The sequence below is a fragment of the Anopheles coluzzii genome, chromosome 2, assembly GCF_943734685.1.
Source record: "Anopheles coluzzii chromosome 2, AcolN3, whole genome shotgun sequence".
Taxonomy (NCBI): Eukaryota; Metazoa; Arthropoda; class Insecta; order Diptera; family Culicidae; genus Anopheles; species Anopheles coluzzii.
In genome coordinates this window covers 25,785,654-25,801,849 of record NC_064670.1, presented here as the reverse complement: position 1 = coordinate 25,801,849, position 16,196 = coordinate 25,785,654, and the positions used below count along the sequence as shown (strand labels likewise).

The 16,196-nt window shown below is 44.2% G+C and overlaps 1 protein-coding gene across 1 annotated transcript in view; it reads right to left on the bottom strand.

Moving 5' to 3' along the window:
• The window catches only part of LOC120951656 (pneumococcal serine-rich repeat protein), a 39,682-nt gene extending 27,133 nt beyond the window's left edge, over positions 1–12,549 (bottom strand). The window contains exons 1-2 of the mRNA XM_040370463.2: positions 12,071–12,549; positions 9,723–10,173 (exon numbers count right to left, since the gene is read on the bottom strand). The gene's annotated coding sequence lies outside the window, so the exon portion shown is untranslated. The remainder of the gene's footprint in view (positions 1–9,722; positions 10,174–12,070) is intronic.
• Positions 12,550–16,196: the final 3,647 nt, after the last annotated feature.

Here is a 16,196-nt window from a genome sequence, read left to right as displayed (position 1 = left end):
GACGATCCAATGGAGTTCTACTACCCATTGGTCATAGCATAAGATTCCGTTTCCTTGGGCACATCTCGCTTGCAACGCTATCGCTTCGTCCTCCGCTGTAATGAACTTGAACAGAAATCAACTCAAAGATAATGTTCAAATGCGACAACATGCAAAACTCTACAAAACCCCTAACTCTGTCCGTATTGAACAAAAACAAAGCGAAAAAAAAAGCAACCATCTGCTCTTATCATCATCACCTTCGCGTCGTATCCATTGGCGACTGCATGATGCCGTCCCCCCCCACTGTACAGAAGAAAACGCGCGCCGCCCTCCGGCAGGAAAATCTTTCACGCATACTTTAGCATACGCTTTTTTGTTTCCGATTAGTGCGCGGTGCTGTTGGGCTGGTGGAGCCGTGCAAATTTATGACACAATCGCACGGTTTCTCTCTCTCTTCTCCGTGTCCGTGTTACTCGAAACTCAAATCATCGAGGAAGTAAACCTTTCAACGACACCATTCGACACGTTGTTTGGGCGTAGAAGAAGGCGAGATGCGGGAAGAAAATTCGAATAAATTGAAATAGATTGTTAAATAAATAAAATCAACAACATCGTGATCGTGAATAAATGCCGCTCGATGGGTGTAGAGCAAGAAGAACGATTCCTTTGTGTGTGTGTGTGTCCGCGTTGGTGCCATGGTTCGTGTACATAGGGCGGAATGGGTAATAAGACGAATAGCATGACCGATCGGTACTCGCTATGCACCCTCCCTGTCGCCATCCACCACACCGTGAAGTGAAGATGGCAAATTCTTCTCACGGAATTTACATCTCTTACAACGGCCGTGTGCAAACCGCACCAGCAATGATGAGGGGGGGATGAGGAGTGTGTGGAGGAAGTGTTTTTTTTCTCCTTTTGCTGTCTCTAACTCTCGTTCTGCTTCCTAGAAGAAAAGTGATCAAGGAAGTGACGCAGTGTGAAGGAAGATAAGTCAAACGGTGGGATACTTTATCTGTTCCGTTCCGTTGACTTTTCCGGTCCGGGGAAAATGGGGCCCCCATCCCGGCGGTCCAAGGAAGAACAAGTTGAAGCGAAGTGAAGAAGAAAAAAAAAACAATCGCTTTCAATTCGACAATACAGAAGGGAAAAAACACAATCCCGCCAAGGAAAACGATACCGTTACACGAGAGAAAGAGAGAGAGGGCGAGAAATTGAGAGCAAAGGAAAACAGCTCGGCCCAAAGCCGGAAAACCAACAAACCGCTCCTGCATCTCACCACATCCTCCCCACCCCTATGTCAGGTGGCGGCTTTTCGTCTTCCGGTGTGTTCCTTGGTCCGGTCGCAAAAGAAAAGGAAAAACAAAACCCCCCCCAAAACGACGCCATTACATGTGGAGGCTTTGCTTTCGTTTCGCCACACCACATTCGGAAAGGAAGCACGGCGGCGTAAATGTTTGAAATGCCATTAAATTGATTGATTTCCATCGGTTTTCATCCGATCGACGGGGTCCCATCCACCCACCCATACACACCCGCAGTTGATTGTTCTACCCCCAGTGGAAAGTTTTTTCGACTTCTTGCAGACATTCGCAGCCCTCTCTCTCTCTCTCTCCCCCTGCGGGAAGAGTCAACGTCGTTTTCACACTCAATCGAAGTAACTTACGGCAGCAGCAGCTTCGGCCCAATCGTGGTCGCGATAAGCCCATAATTCGATACGGATACCGTGGAAAGAGAGGGGATGGTGCGCCACCATCGGTGGTGGAGTTTTTAAATGTGCGATCATTGTGCGTCTCCCCACACACACACACACACACACACACACACACACACATTTAGCCCACAGTGATGCAGGACGCGATGGTGGTGGAGGAGTTTTGGGCAAATATTTGATAACATTTTTCAATTTGTTAATTCAACAGGTAACGGCGAGAGTGGCTTGCTCCGTCCTTTGGTGAAGGGAAGGCAAAAAAAACCAGGACACAAAAAAGAAACACCGGAAGCTGGACCCATTAGCATTAGTGTGGGTGTGCTACCAGGGAGAAGACCGTTTTTGGGGAAGCTAAACCTTCGCAGAACGGTCGACGATTCTTGTGGCTCTCGAAGGGAGAGAGGTGGAAACTTTTTAATAAAGATGGAAAATAAACAGGTAATTCATGGTCAATTTAGGGAAGCACACACACACAGTAAAGCTCTATTTTTGTTCTTTTTTGACGGTCCCAAGGAAAAGTTATGCTCAAGACAAAGATGTCAAAGAGGCAAAGCAGAACCGCCATCATCAAGCTGCAGAACGGAACGCAAAGTGATGTTTGTTGGGGAGGTCATGGGTAGGAAAATGCAAATGCTTCGCCGATTTTATTGACGGGAAGGCGGTGTGTCCTGTTTTGCGTTGTAAATTAAATAACGAGGCATGATGAATTTCTACGAGCAAGGAAAAATGTTGATTGTTTCCTGTTAAGTTCACTCGATTAGTTACAAGTTTCATTCTTTGATAAAAGCTGAAAGAAGAGTTTATTTGTAGAAACCCAATTTTTTCCAAATATTTTCAACCCAATTGCCCTTCGTAATGATATTGATAAGCTTCCAAATACACCCGAAGACGATAAACCATTTTCCCCATTTACCAGAGATGTCTTCCAAACCACTACCTCCGCCCCAAAACACGGACAACGTTTGCAGATATTAAAGGCGCACCATAATCTACCATCGACCGTCGTAAACTGTGCTCCCGCCGTACCACAAAACGGGCGCGAGAACACAACGACCCAAAATGAAGCGCAGGTGGTATAAGGTGTAGTGTAGTGTAGTATGTATGGGTGCGTAAAATTTCACCTTCACCCAGGGAGAAAGGATTGGCCCAGCTCGGCACGGCACGGAAGATTAAGGAGTGAATACCATCGCCATAGTTAAAAGAGTAAACAAAACGCTTCCATCCGCACGACGTTCTCGGTCGCCTGAATTGCAAAATGGCACACAGTGGTCGGGCAAAGGAGGCAGCAACGACGAAGATCTTTCGGCAGTTTGCCACGGCTCAGGAACGTGCCTTCAGCGTAACGCCAAAGCTAAGCTGGGCAAACAATTTCCTGCCGTTCCACCGGGGTCCGCGATCTTCCACAGAGAGGACCAAAAGAAGTAACGTCGACGTGTCGGCGAAAAATGTAGTCCTGCCACAAGGGCATCTCGAGAGAGAGAGAGAGTGGGCACGTTTCGTTCGATCCTCCGATACATAGAGCCGTCTGGGCAGATTTTACCAAGGCGGGTTTTTTTGGGTTACATTTTCCACCAAATCTGACTTCTTCCCGCTGATCCGGGAAACCATTGGTACCGGCTAAAAAGTAATCCTATTTAACGCACTCGCTTTCCCTTTCAATTCGGAAATTCGGAAAAAGCAGCGGGCGTAGTAGCGAGGTGAGTGTCAAGATCTTTTGTTTTATCGAGAAACTAATGGCTCGATAGAAGGAAAGTGGAGACAAGTGGAGAAACTGGAAAATCATTCCCTTTCGCCAGTTTGTTGTACACCAAACCATTACTGCAAAATGTCGGTATCAATCAACGGTGTAGTGATGTATTTTTAAAATTAAAAAACGAAATAATCCTTTCCAGTCCAATTCAAAGTTCCAACCAACCCTACCATTCTACGAGCAGGAGACGACATCTTTTGTTTTATCCCAAATTGTTCGCTCTTGTAATACCGTCAGCATAAGCTCTGTTCTGTTTTGTTCGGTCTTTGTACGTGCCGATGACTCGAGATTGCCTTGCGGGGATTCTTCCTGTTCTTTCCTACCAATGCGCCTCATCCCATCCCAGCACTAAAGCATTAATCATCTTTGAACTGATTGACGCTGACTGTGCGCGCTGGAAAAAGCAGGTGGAAAAGCTCACCAGAAAGGATCTGCAAACAACACCGCTTTCTTTCCGCTCATTGCGCTTTTCATCCCCACAAACACACCAACAACACAAAAAAGGAAGCTTGTTGAGCATCTGTGAAGTGATTGCATCACGGTCCTCCGGGGCACGCGGCACGAACGGCACGTTCCCCGGATGGATGATGGAGGGAAATCATGACACCCAGCGAGTTTTGGGGAGCCCCTGGGAGCTTCTTTTTTCGTTCGCACGAACCCATCGAACAGGTGCAGAACAGGGGTTGGACGGGGGAGGCGTTTTCCGGTGATTGGTATGATTAATGATTGGTGTGAAATATGAAATATTGGGTGTGCTTAAATTGTTAAAATGATAACGAACGAAAGCTCAGACAGGGCAGATGAGACTGGCTGTTCGTGTGCGTGATGATGCATTACCTGTTCATGGTTGTTTTTGGATTGTTACATGGAAGCAAGCTTTTACCATAAAAAGGTACAGCTCGAAGACGAAAAAAACATACAAACATCTTTTAAAAATTCTATTGAAAAAGCGGATTCATTGCATGCTTAAATCAGTGTTCATGAATCCCTTCGTTGAGATACTTTCAACTTCATTCAATTGACAGCGTGGTAATTGAAAGTGAATTATCCTGCTGCTTGCGCTTCTGCCGAATGGAAACACATTCCGCGAAACAACAGTCCCCGACCCCATCCGTAATCCGGCGGCGGGTGAAGTTGTTTAAATTCTCATTTGGACGCACACCGCACAGACGCGCTTTCCCATTCGGATCCCAAACCGACTGGCTGTGAGCGGCAACTTCCTGTGTCTCGCCATCAACTCATCCCCATCAAGCCCGTACACATGCGCCAGCGGAAATGCGTGGAAATTCTTCGCCTCATTTGCGGCATGATGCTGCAAGCAAAATGTAGCTAGAGACTGGAGAACCACACATCTCCATCTCCAACAGGTGTCGATGATTTAAAATTTATGTACTATCATCGGTTACAGCTTAATCCGTGCGAATAGCAAAGACGTCCGCGAACGTTCACGATGGGGCAAAACTGTGGTGGGGGAAGATGGAGCAGTTGGAAAACATTTTCTTGCTCAACATCTTTGGCAGTTGGAAGATCGCGAGTGTATTGTCTGGTATTTCGTACTTTTGCGTTCCTTAAGAATAGGGTGCATTAGTCGTGAAGACTACTGCATCCTCATCCCAAAAGGAGAGTTGAAATGATTCACACCACAGGAAAGAGAGAAGATTTCCATTAGAGACCCAACTGCGTGTTTAGGTATTGTACAATTTTGTGCTTTTTATGTAAATTCTCGGCTAAATATCAGACTTAATTTGCAAGCTACTAAATAAGATTTACTAATTAAAAATGGCAAAATTATCCTAACAAGTCAGGCATGATGCTCCAGATCGGATTTGGGCCAAGGTCATTAAATTACTACAGGTCGCACCGAGTCCAGTGTATTTTGACAAATCTTTATTTGACATTTAGGGAGTTCAAAGCAAGGATGTTGTAAGAGACCAGGTAGTGGAATAGCCCTTCTGACAGCTAGGCATTGGAGAGCCCGCGTGTCATTTTTCCCAAGGTTTTAATACGCATTCATCGAAAGTACGATCACCTTTCATTTAACTTAAATGAGATAATCATTATAAAAAGATTTTTCTCATCCGAATTAACCGTCTGTTTCGTTAAATATGTCCAAAATACAAAAAATATTTCATACGGATTTTAAACATGTATGGGACGTTGACATATCGGCTCTTGCTGGGTCGAGAACCCGCACGTCAATAGGCGGTTTGTCAAATTACTCTGTATTGCACCACCTGGTCTCTTACAACATCCTTGGTTCAAAGACACTTATTAACTCATACAAAGTCCTTAGCAACCATAACTCCCTATCTGCCAATCTTCAAATAAATCTCCATCCATCATGGCTGCCAAAATCAGAGCTAAGAACCTGTAGTCTATCTATGTAGCCCACTTGATTTCGGGGTCCGTTTTCATGAGTTGTGTTCTTAAGGTACATATTTTGCGGGTCTCAGTGCTAGTGAGTAGTTGTATTCTAAACAGCATTCAAATTTGCCGTATTAATGCATATTCTGCCGGATTTAGTGTATGTAAACAATTTCGAATGATAACGCAGTTCAAGCGAAATGATCTTATTTTGAACAATTAATAATGCCATAGGTAAATCACTTTATGTCTAAACAATAGTTCAAAGGTAATTTTACGTTTTTACTTCACAGTAATGTCGTGGTCATTAGTGAAGAGGTTAGAGTGTTTAATGCTATATTAAATGCCAAATCGATTTTTTCGTTTCTTGCTATAAGACATGAATTTCTATAGAGTACTACTCACACAATTATGTTGAGATTTACTATATAAACTAAGCCTTATATTGCTTATCTGCTTATTTTCGCCGAATACTCGATAGACACAGCCTAACTATAGGCAAAAGCTCCATTTCGAGTGATATTTCTTTGCAAAAAAAAAACCGTTCAAATACATAATGACACAAAGGACCGGGCGTATGGAGCATTATAATCGCTACACAAAACGATGATGAATACATTTTTCGTCATTTTTTCTACAGACAATTATGTTATTTTTTTTAAGTAGTAAGTAAGTTCTCTTTTCCCCTGCCATTACCTGTGACTGCACTGCAAAAAGTTACAAAATAATAAAAACCCCCGACGAGCGCGAGAAGGGGGAAGGTCGTAATAAACTTATGCTCACTTTTTTACGACCCACCATTTACACCATTTACCAAAAGCAACATTTTAATTATGTTTGTCTGATATATGCCATTTCGCCAGGCGGCCGAGCAGTCGGAGGGGAAAAAACAGCGACCGAGCGGGTTTGGTTTGAAATGTTTTCCTCCCAAACATGTTCCTGTGGAGGTCCCCCTTAAACTCCCACCGCCTTCCCACGGTTGACATGGAGCAAAATTTTGCGTATGTGTAGAGCAGCACTTGGTACACACGCAGAGACAGTGCTTTTTCTTCAATGCTGTATGTATTTTTCCGCCCTGTTTTAGTTTTGAGTCGGTTCAAGGTATTGATTTTCGGTCCGAGTGCTTCACATTTGCCTCAAAAATGAACAAATTAACTGACGGTGGGAGGGCAGATTTTTCCTTCCCCATGTTCGCTGCTGTTCTTTGCTGCAATACAACCGGCTCCACCGCTGGGCAACATACTGCCATTGGACTCGCTCTGCTTTGACTTCGGCTTCGTCGGCAGATGAGCGCCCCCGGGGAGAGGAAAGGGGCTTTATTTACTTTGCTAATTGGTGGTAAACATAGTCGCACAGCAAATCTGATTACTTACGCCAATAGTGGGAGCGACCATTTGAAGCTCAGACGCTTTTTACAAGAGGAAAACGGAAGAATCATTAAGGATTAAAAGAGCAGTACAATTAATTTATCAAAAAAAAAAAAACGGAGCCTCTTTGGGATGTCAGAAATTGCCTGCAATTAACGAGGCAAACAGATCGAAAGCTCAACCACGACTCCATCCTTCCTTCAACATGCCGAAAGTTTTGTCTCATTGAAAGCTTCCACCGGCTCTTTTGCTGCCGTCATCGTCGCCGTCCCTCATTATCTTCAGCATCGTCAACCAAAGCACACGGCAAAAGCACTACCAAAACGACTGTGTGTGTGTGTGTAGTATTTGTACGTGTTTAAAAACCTACCCAACGTTAAGTATCGAAACCAACTCTACCAACACCCGTACTACTAGCCTTGGAATGTGCCACAGAAACGGTTTAACAAGGCAAAGCAGAACGAGTAAAACAAAAAAAAGTGAGACCCTCACACAGCTTATGTACTGGCAGGCTGTTGGAGGGGCGACGAGACTCGCCCGTCCCACAACAGTGAGCAGTGAGTGTAACGGGGCAGCCCGGGGCAACCACATACGCAAGGGGGCAAATAAATAAGCAACTGAAACACTAAACACGCTGCAAGGGGTGATAGCTACCGCTTTTTTTCTTTCTTTCTTTCTTCTAAGTATCTACTCACACAGGGGGAGGCTTTATGGACTATATGGGTGATTGAGAAAGCACAGACATTAGAGCTGCCGGCACACTTCGGGCAGCTATCAGGAGCTGTGTCAGTGTGTTGTTGGCAGCACACCAAAAGAATGATCGCAGGTAAATAACAGATAGTATGTAAGCTGTGCAACTACTTCTGTTTAGAATGATAGCCAAGATGATTAGTTGCTAACACAGCGAGGACGTGTGAATTGCGTGGCTTAGTTACCTTCAGTGCATGTAATTGGTTTATTTTAGAATTTCATTGGAATATTGCATAAAAATGGTGTAAAAATCGCATTATTCTTTCATGGAGCAATCTTTGTCAGTTTAAGTCTGTCTTAAACTTATCTGATATGGCGAATATTATGACTAATTTGGTAGTCGATGGCATCAAAATCCCGTTTGACGTTTTGGGAATTGTAGCTAAGACTGGTATGTGTTTGAGCCATTTACTATTACACTGTCCTTGGTCTTACATGCTGCATTTGGTCTTCTTCTTCTTCTTTTTTGGCTTTAGATTTGATGAAATAACTTGTACTTCTTTGTTTTAATCTGATCTAGAAGCTCTGTATGATATTTAGGTGGATTATTTTCATACTAAAAATAGTTTGAACTACTGCAAACAGGACGATGTAAATTATGTTTAACTTTAAAGGATATGTTCATCATAGTAATGGGTAATGTTGGGCAAATATCCAGAACTGACTCGAGAAGGTAGGTCCTCTTATGCGGAGCAGTTTGAAATCGTCTGGAGCCGTCCAGAAACGCCCGGAGTCATCCTGAGTCAGCCGGAGTTAGCCGGAGTCATCAGGAGTCGCCCGGAGTCAACGTCGTGCGGAGTCGCCCAGAGTCATCCGGAGTCGTCCGGAGTCATCAGGAGTCGCCCGGAGTTAAAATCGTGTGGAGTCGTTCGGAGTCATCCAGAGTCATTCAGAATCGTCCGGAGTCATGGAGAGTCGTCCGGAGTCATCGAGAGTCGTCGGGAGTCGTTCAAAGTCGGAGTCGTTCCGAGTCGTCCAGAGTAGTGCGGAGTCGCCCGGAGTCGTCCGGAGACGGAATCGTTCCGAGTCGTCCGGAGTCGGATTCGTTCGGAGTTGGCTAGTGTCTCAGTCGACCGGAGTCGTAGTCATCCCGGAGTCGCCCGGAGTTATCCAAAGTCATCCAGAGTCACCAAGAGTCAGCCGGAGTCAGCCGGAGTCGTCCGGTGTCGGAGTCTTTCGGAGTCGTCCGGAGTCATCCAGAGTCATTCAGCGTCGTTTGGAGTCGTCCAGAGTAGTACGGAGTCGCCCAGAGTCGCCCGGAGTCGAAATCTTGCGGAGTCGTCCGGAGTCGGATTCGTTCGGAGTCGTTCAGAGTCGTCCGGAATCGGCCTGATTCTGTTGAGGTAGTGCACGCGCAAAGCAAAAGAGAAAAAACACCACGAAATTAAATGCCTGCAGCCGACTACGACTCCAGCTGACTCCGAAAGACTGCGAACGACTTCGTGTCAGGACGTAGCTAGTGGTTCAGATTTTGCCGGAGTCGGAATCAGAGTCTTGGGTGCGCTGCTTCAGAGAGCACACCAATAGTTCATTACATGTTGTACATGGATCATGACGGGAAATTAAAAAAAATAATACATGCAAATGGATAATTGCATAACATGGGATATATAAACTTAAGACAATATAAAAAAAAATTGCATATAAATTAAACCAGATGAAGTGGGGTATAAATATAAAACAGTAATAATAATAGGTGGAGTTAACATTTCGCATAAAATATTTTTGAAATAGTTAACAAAAAATAGAAAGAAGAATATAACAATTTCATCAACATTGTTCCGGTCATCAATAAACTTACCTATACGATGGCCGTGATTTGAAAGCTACCGTATCCCGTCAAGTCCTGTGTCCTGCGTAATCCTTTTCCACTGCTGTTGCCTGTGTTAGGGTAGGCATAGCAGGTTGAGATGAACTACTACACTTTGGAAAGCTTCGGGGAGCAATTACTGGAAAGCTCCAAACTGTTTAATCTTTGCACCATTTGCACAGTTACATAATCCAATTATTTTTCAAAAAAAAGAACTTTTGTTTTTTTTTTTATTATTCACTTGTCAATTATTCACACTTGCACAATGAAAAAAAACACATCTCTCCTTTAAATTGATACGTTTTTGAACACTCCACCTACACATACCACCCACTAGCTGGATAATGTATGGTAACACTTTCACACGTTTGGTTTGTTTGTTTATTTGTTGTACTGTATGTATTTACATTCCTTCGATGACTTTAGTGCTGTTTGAAAAATCCTGCGAATGAAAACGAAACCAAATTGATGTTTTATGTACAACACAACCCGACCGGTGGGGTGAGGACAATGTTGAGGGGCTGGATATATGCGCTTCCCACCCTCTTCCCCTACCACCCCCATCGCTAATTCCACGTTGCTTGGGCTGCACTGCACAACACACTTCTTGACCCGGCACAATGTAAATTCCACACAACCTTGTGCGCCAGTGCCTATGTACAAGCGTCGCTCGCTTGTATATAGTGCTGCACAGGGGTTCGCTCTTTCCCCTTTCTTGCGCTTCTTCTCGCACTTTCTCTTTCGTATCGCACAGCTAGAAGAGCGTTAGAAATTACTATCGTAAGCTTTAAAACAAAACTTTTAGCACCGTAATAAGTATGTTTTTAATGATAATTTTTTACCTAAAACATTTTAAAACTTTTGAGCATATTTAACGTGACTAAGAAAAAAAAACGAAACCACTTTCTCTCCCTATCTCACTCCCTCCTAGCGAGCAGCATTCACTAACAAAAACCGTAACACGTCTACTACCAAAACGTGACCGTGCATTCAAGCGCGGCGCACCAAAACCCGCCTGCGCAAGAAAGAGACGGCGGAACAACACACAAAACAGCCGAGGATACGAAAACACAACACAACACGACGACCGACCGACCGACCGACCGGGGCGAAAAAGCTGTCAATCGAACGGAAACGGAACCCGCCGACCCCAGTGCGCGGTGACGGGGCGAAAACACGGAGCGAAAACACGATGGCGTAACACACACACACACACACACGGCGCAACGATGACCGACAAACACGCACACGCATACAAACACACGCTCGCCCTTTTGCGGAAAAGCCGAACCCGACTGCCGATCGCGGGGGAAAACGAGCAGCAACAACAACAACAAAATCGCACAGCGGAAATTTCCCCAGGCGCACACCGGAGTCGGTGGAAAAGTCGCGACTTTTCCGAAGCCGGTGTAGGGCAAGCGAGCAGCGTTCGCCGTGTGGTAGTAGTGTTTTGGTTGCCCTTTGGACGACTTGGAGCACACACAGAAGGGCAACAGCAGCACGACACACAGCCGTGGGGAGGCGGCGATGTTGAAGTTTTTCCCCTTTTTCCTTCCTAGGCACGAATATGATGAAAACTGCAGCACCATTTCACTTCGCTTCCTTCACGCACGATTGCACCGATTCGCAGTGATGGGGTTTGCGCTTGGCTTACTTTCGCCAAAAACCTTCCCCCTGCACCCCCTTCAGCTAAGAGTAGAAGCAACCAACAAACACTGTGACGTAGTGATCGTAGCAAGCCTTTTTTTTAATCGCCCACACAATCATCAAAGCATGCCCGGTCCTATATGGAGATGCGCAACGAAAAACAGCAAAAACAATTCCAAAGCAACTCCTGCTTCCACCCCCCACCCCTCTATAAATAAGTGAATTTCACCCTTCGCGCCCCTCCACCCCCCCCCCCCCCCCCCCCCACCACACACGACCGATTCACAAGCGCACGCACGATGCCTCACTTCGTGCGGAGTGTGTTTTGGGCTTTTCGAAGACGGCCGTGACCGGTTTTTACACCACCATATCCGGACGGGCTTCCGAGAACCAACACACATACACACTGCACACATAATAGGCACTTTGACCGGCACTTTGACGACCGTGCCATCGCAACCGTGGTTTGACAATCCGGGGAGGTCCGTGCGCGGTTGTGTTGTTTTGCCGAGCCGAGCGCGCCACTAGATACGTGCGTGAGGGATCGAGAGGGAGGCCGGGGGGAGGACACGCAAGAGAATTGTTGCTTCCGTCGTCAAACAGTAGACCCCCCCTCGTAGTGCGTGATGATGATGGGGGAGAAGCGCGCACCTACAGCCGTTCCGATTTGCAGCAGCGCAAAACACACTCACCCGCGGTAGACGCGTTGTTCTCGTAGGGCAGCGGGCGCATTAACCGTGAGCGCGTCAACACTACGCCAAAGCTGTTTTCCGAGTAATACCCGTGTGTGCCCGATTCTGTGCTGACCGTGCGTGTGCAGTCTCTCACTCTCTCGCTCCGGTACGCGGCGCCCCTTCGCCATATGATGCGCTCTCGCGCAAAATTTGCTCACGCTTGCTGGCTCTCGCTCACTCGCTCGCATGCTAGTGTGCCCACGGCAGAGACTGAAAGGGGCGCACGATTGTACGCACACCGTTGCAAAGGGCCGCGGCGAACTGCGATTCCACTTTTCGCTCCGTGCTCAGCAACAGCAGCAGTACCAGCAACGCAGGAAAATCCCAGCAACACACGCACACACACTCACAAACACATGCACACACACACACACACACACACACACACACACACACACACTGTACCGTCGACCGGTTGTTGCTTCACCGCGCGCACACACACACCAGCTCACCCTTGTTGTACAGAGAGAGAGAGAGAGAGAGAGAGTGCGATAGAATGAGCGAGAGGGTGCAAAAGCGGGAGAGAATCATTCGGCCCTTTTTCGCTCTTTCTAGCCCTTTCTCGCTCTCAGTACGGCTAGCTTTAGCAAAAAAAAAACCTGATACGTGCCTCCGGGCACCCCTTTCCAACCCTCTATCGCTTGCTTGTGCCCTTCCTGCTCCATCCCCTGTGGAAATCGAATTCTTGCTACCCACACACAACTACACACCGCCAAGCTTCGCCCCGGCGCCATTTCCATCCTGAACCTTTCGCAACATCGCAACACCAACAACAACAACAGCAAAAAGAACCTTCCACGACCGCCGGCACTACTACACCGACACGCGTCCGCGAGAGCTTCCTTTGTGTAGAGACTCTCCGTGCGCATACATGTGTGCATGCATGCGTGCGTGTGTGCGCTTGTTTGTGTGGGTTTGCGGCCTTTTCTGGTGTTCGGTGGTGCGTCCCAGCTGTCGAAGGCTGCTTACGTCGCCGTCATGACCGCCACCACTGCCGCCGCCATCCTCCTCCTTCTCCTCCTCCATGGCCAACGACAACTTTCCTGCTGGGTTTTGACGACTGCTGAAGCCGACAGCAACATTTTGCACCCGCTAACGATGTTTTCCTTTTTTGCCGGCATTTTTGACCGGGCCCGGCTTCCTTCGCTAGGTCTTCACTGCACTGGCTTCGAATGAATCCTTTTTATTTTCCTCGGTGATGGCTTTCGACCGTTGGCTCCAGGCAATGATCTATTGGAAAATGGGCAGTTTTGGGCAATGGAATGGATCGTGCCACGGTACCGAAGAAGAACTTTGAGCACAATGGCAATTGTTATGCTTATTGGTAGAATACATAATGCCACCCTTTTATGTAAAGCAGATTTCGAAACGAAAGGGGGAAAACGGACCAGCATTTGCTAGCATTTTAGGTCCGAGCGTCTGCAAATGGTGAAAAATCAGTGATATATATGAGAAAATTAGGAATATTTTAAAATTACTCTAATTTACACGATATGTTGTTTCACATCATACTAACTCGTTGTAGTTAAATAACTATATTGCAGTAAAAATCACGAATATTTGTATAAATCTTATCACAACTGAGTGTGCCGAACATAAAAAATTACATGGAGTACATTTAGATCATATATTTATTTATTTATTTACGTATTAAATATATATAGACACATGTTTCAATACAAATAAAATAAAATTGTAATTAAATATATCAATTTAATTATTTACAGCACACAATTGTTTTTGATATTCTATCAGTTTGATCTGTCTGAGTCATTCATTATCTTAGATTGTCTAAGCCTCATTAGCGCACGAAGTTTACATAAGCTTTAAGAATTGAACATGAAAGTTGAACTCACGATGCCAAACATGATTATAACACCATTGAAAATGAAAAACAACCCTTCATATAGCAGTTCACTAGACAGTATTAAGCCTGGAACAACGTCGAATAACATATACATAGTTTGCATTCCGATCTGTTCCGAGCAGATTTCTTAAAATGCTTGAACAAATTGAGTTCAAATCAGATTTAATTTTGTTATTATTCAACTAAACATAAACCAAGTTTTTTAATGCATTTTTTTAGCAAATACGAATGCAATTTTTTTAATTTTCTTCCAAAATTCTCTCGTTTTATACATGAGTAATAAGAAAGTAAGGAAATAAACAAATAAGGGCTTTATGATAATGTATGTTCACAAAATACGCACAGTACCGCGTTATGCTTTTTTTCTCAAATTTCACATTCCAAGAATTGACTCACATATACAGTAAACTAATAATTATGTTATTTTCTTCTTTTATACATTTTAAACTCTTTAATAATTCTTTATACAACAAATATTAACTAAATATAAAATTAAAAAAATACACCAAGTATTTACATGATTATATGAAAAGCTATACAATAGTTATGCAACCAATTGCCTGAATAGTACGCATAACTTGTAATAACAGCTGTCGTATAATAAAAAATAGATATTAGTTTCTTATTTAGAGTAATATAGATTGAAAAAATAGATGAGTTAGATAAAGCATGCGACAGAACTAAACTTTGTTCTTGTATGAAACTTTTCAGTGGGTTATTGGGCATAAATGTTCCCATTTCCTAGATAATAAGCATGTAAAGATATAGATGAAAAGAACACCGACAAAGTTAAACATAAAAAAATGAATAAAAATGAGTTATGGGTTATATTCATACTAATTTAAATATTCCCAATATTGCCATTGTTTTTGTTATGCCAAATAAGAAAAATAATATTAAATTTATTTAATGTTAGATACTAATATAAAGAGAAAGTAATTTAAGAATTGTATCACTGTTTCCTTCAGTTAGAAATATTATTTTCAATTGCTTTCAAAGCGTGCTTAAAAGAAGTAAAACATTCCTGTTCTATTCAATGCAATTTGTAATAACACAAGAATTGTATTATTCAATTCATACATAATACAAATACACCCACTTTTCAGCTACTGACTGCCGCAACGTACGAGCCAACAATTTAACACCAGCACATTAACAAAATAGAAAACACAGACAAAGGATGATAGATTGGTTCGGTAATTTACTCTCTTTCGCTTGCACACGGTTTGCACACGCAAAGCTGTACAGAAAACTGATCTTTGCTTATGCTCTTGCTAGTAGTACACTATTGCTATTCCGCTTTGCAATTATTGCTCGCTCTCCTGCCACGGCTGGTTTCGCTCCCGAGAGCATCGAGGCTTATGACTTTCGCTGACCTCTGCGCTGACTGCTGCGCCACCGACTTTCGAAATTTATTTTCGCGGTGCAACACACCAGCGTTTCGTTTCAACACCCATTTGCATCCCGCCGGAGCCGAAGTTGGATGAATACATTCTTTTTTTTTTTTGTTCTCTCCATTTCTCCAAATTGTTCTAAACTCTCTGTCAGTAGCAGCGGAAGCAATGTTTAACTTTATATTATTCTGAAGCCAATTTGCTGCCCCTAACCGAGGCGTCGGCAGCTACCGAGTTTAAGTAGCACAAAGGCATACGTGTGCACACATTTCAACACCAATGCGATAGTAAAACCTGTTTCACCTTTTTTTTTTTTTTTTGGTTGGGTTTGCGATTCAATCGTGTGTGGGGCGTTGTGTCGTAGCTGTGGCCTACGCTAGAAAGGCATGGGTGGAAAAATAGCACAATAAATAAGGCAGCAGCTTACGCCCTCACAGATAGCTTTGAAAGGAATGAACGGGAGAAACGATGAAACAGACATTTTTAATAGAAAGTAGGAGTCGTTCGGCAAGCTTAGGACATCATTATGGAGATTGGAACATTGAAGATCGCATTGATGTTTTTCGAATGGAGTCGTTATTTATTTTAATAATAGAACTAAGATCAAATGATGTACACCAAATGTTTAAAAATACATTTAATGAGCACTGTTTCTTGATCCACGAATCCAGTGTATTGTCACCATGTATGTCTCACCAAAAGAATGTAAACCTTCCACCACCAGCTCGACAAACAGGGGACACTAGGATAAAGTTTTCATCTCTAATCGGATTTACACTAATTTGGAGAACAACGGCCAGTTCTAGGTGTCGGGGATTTGGGC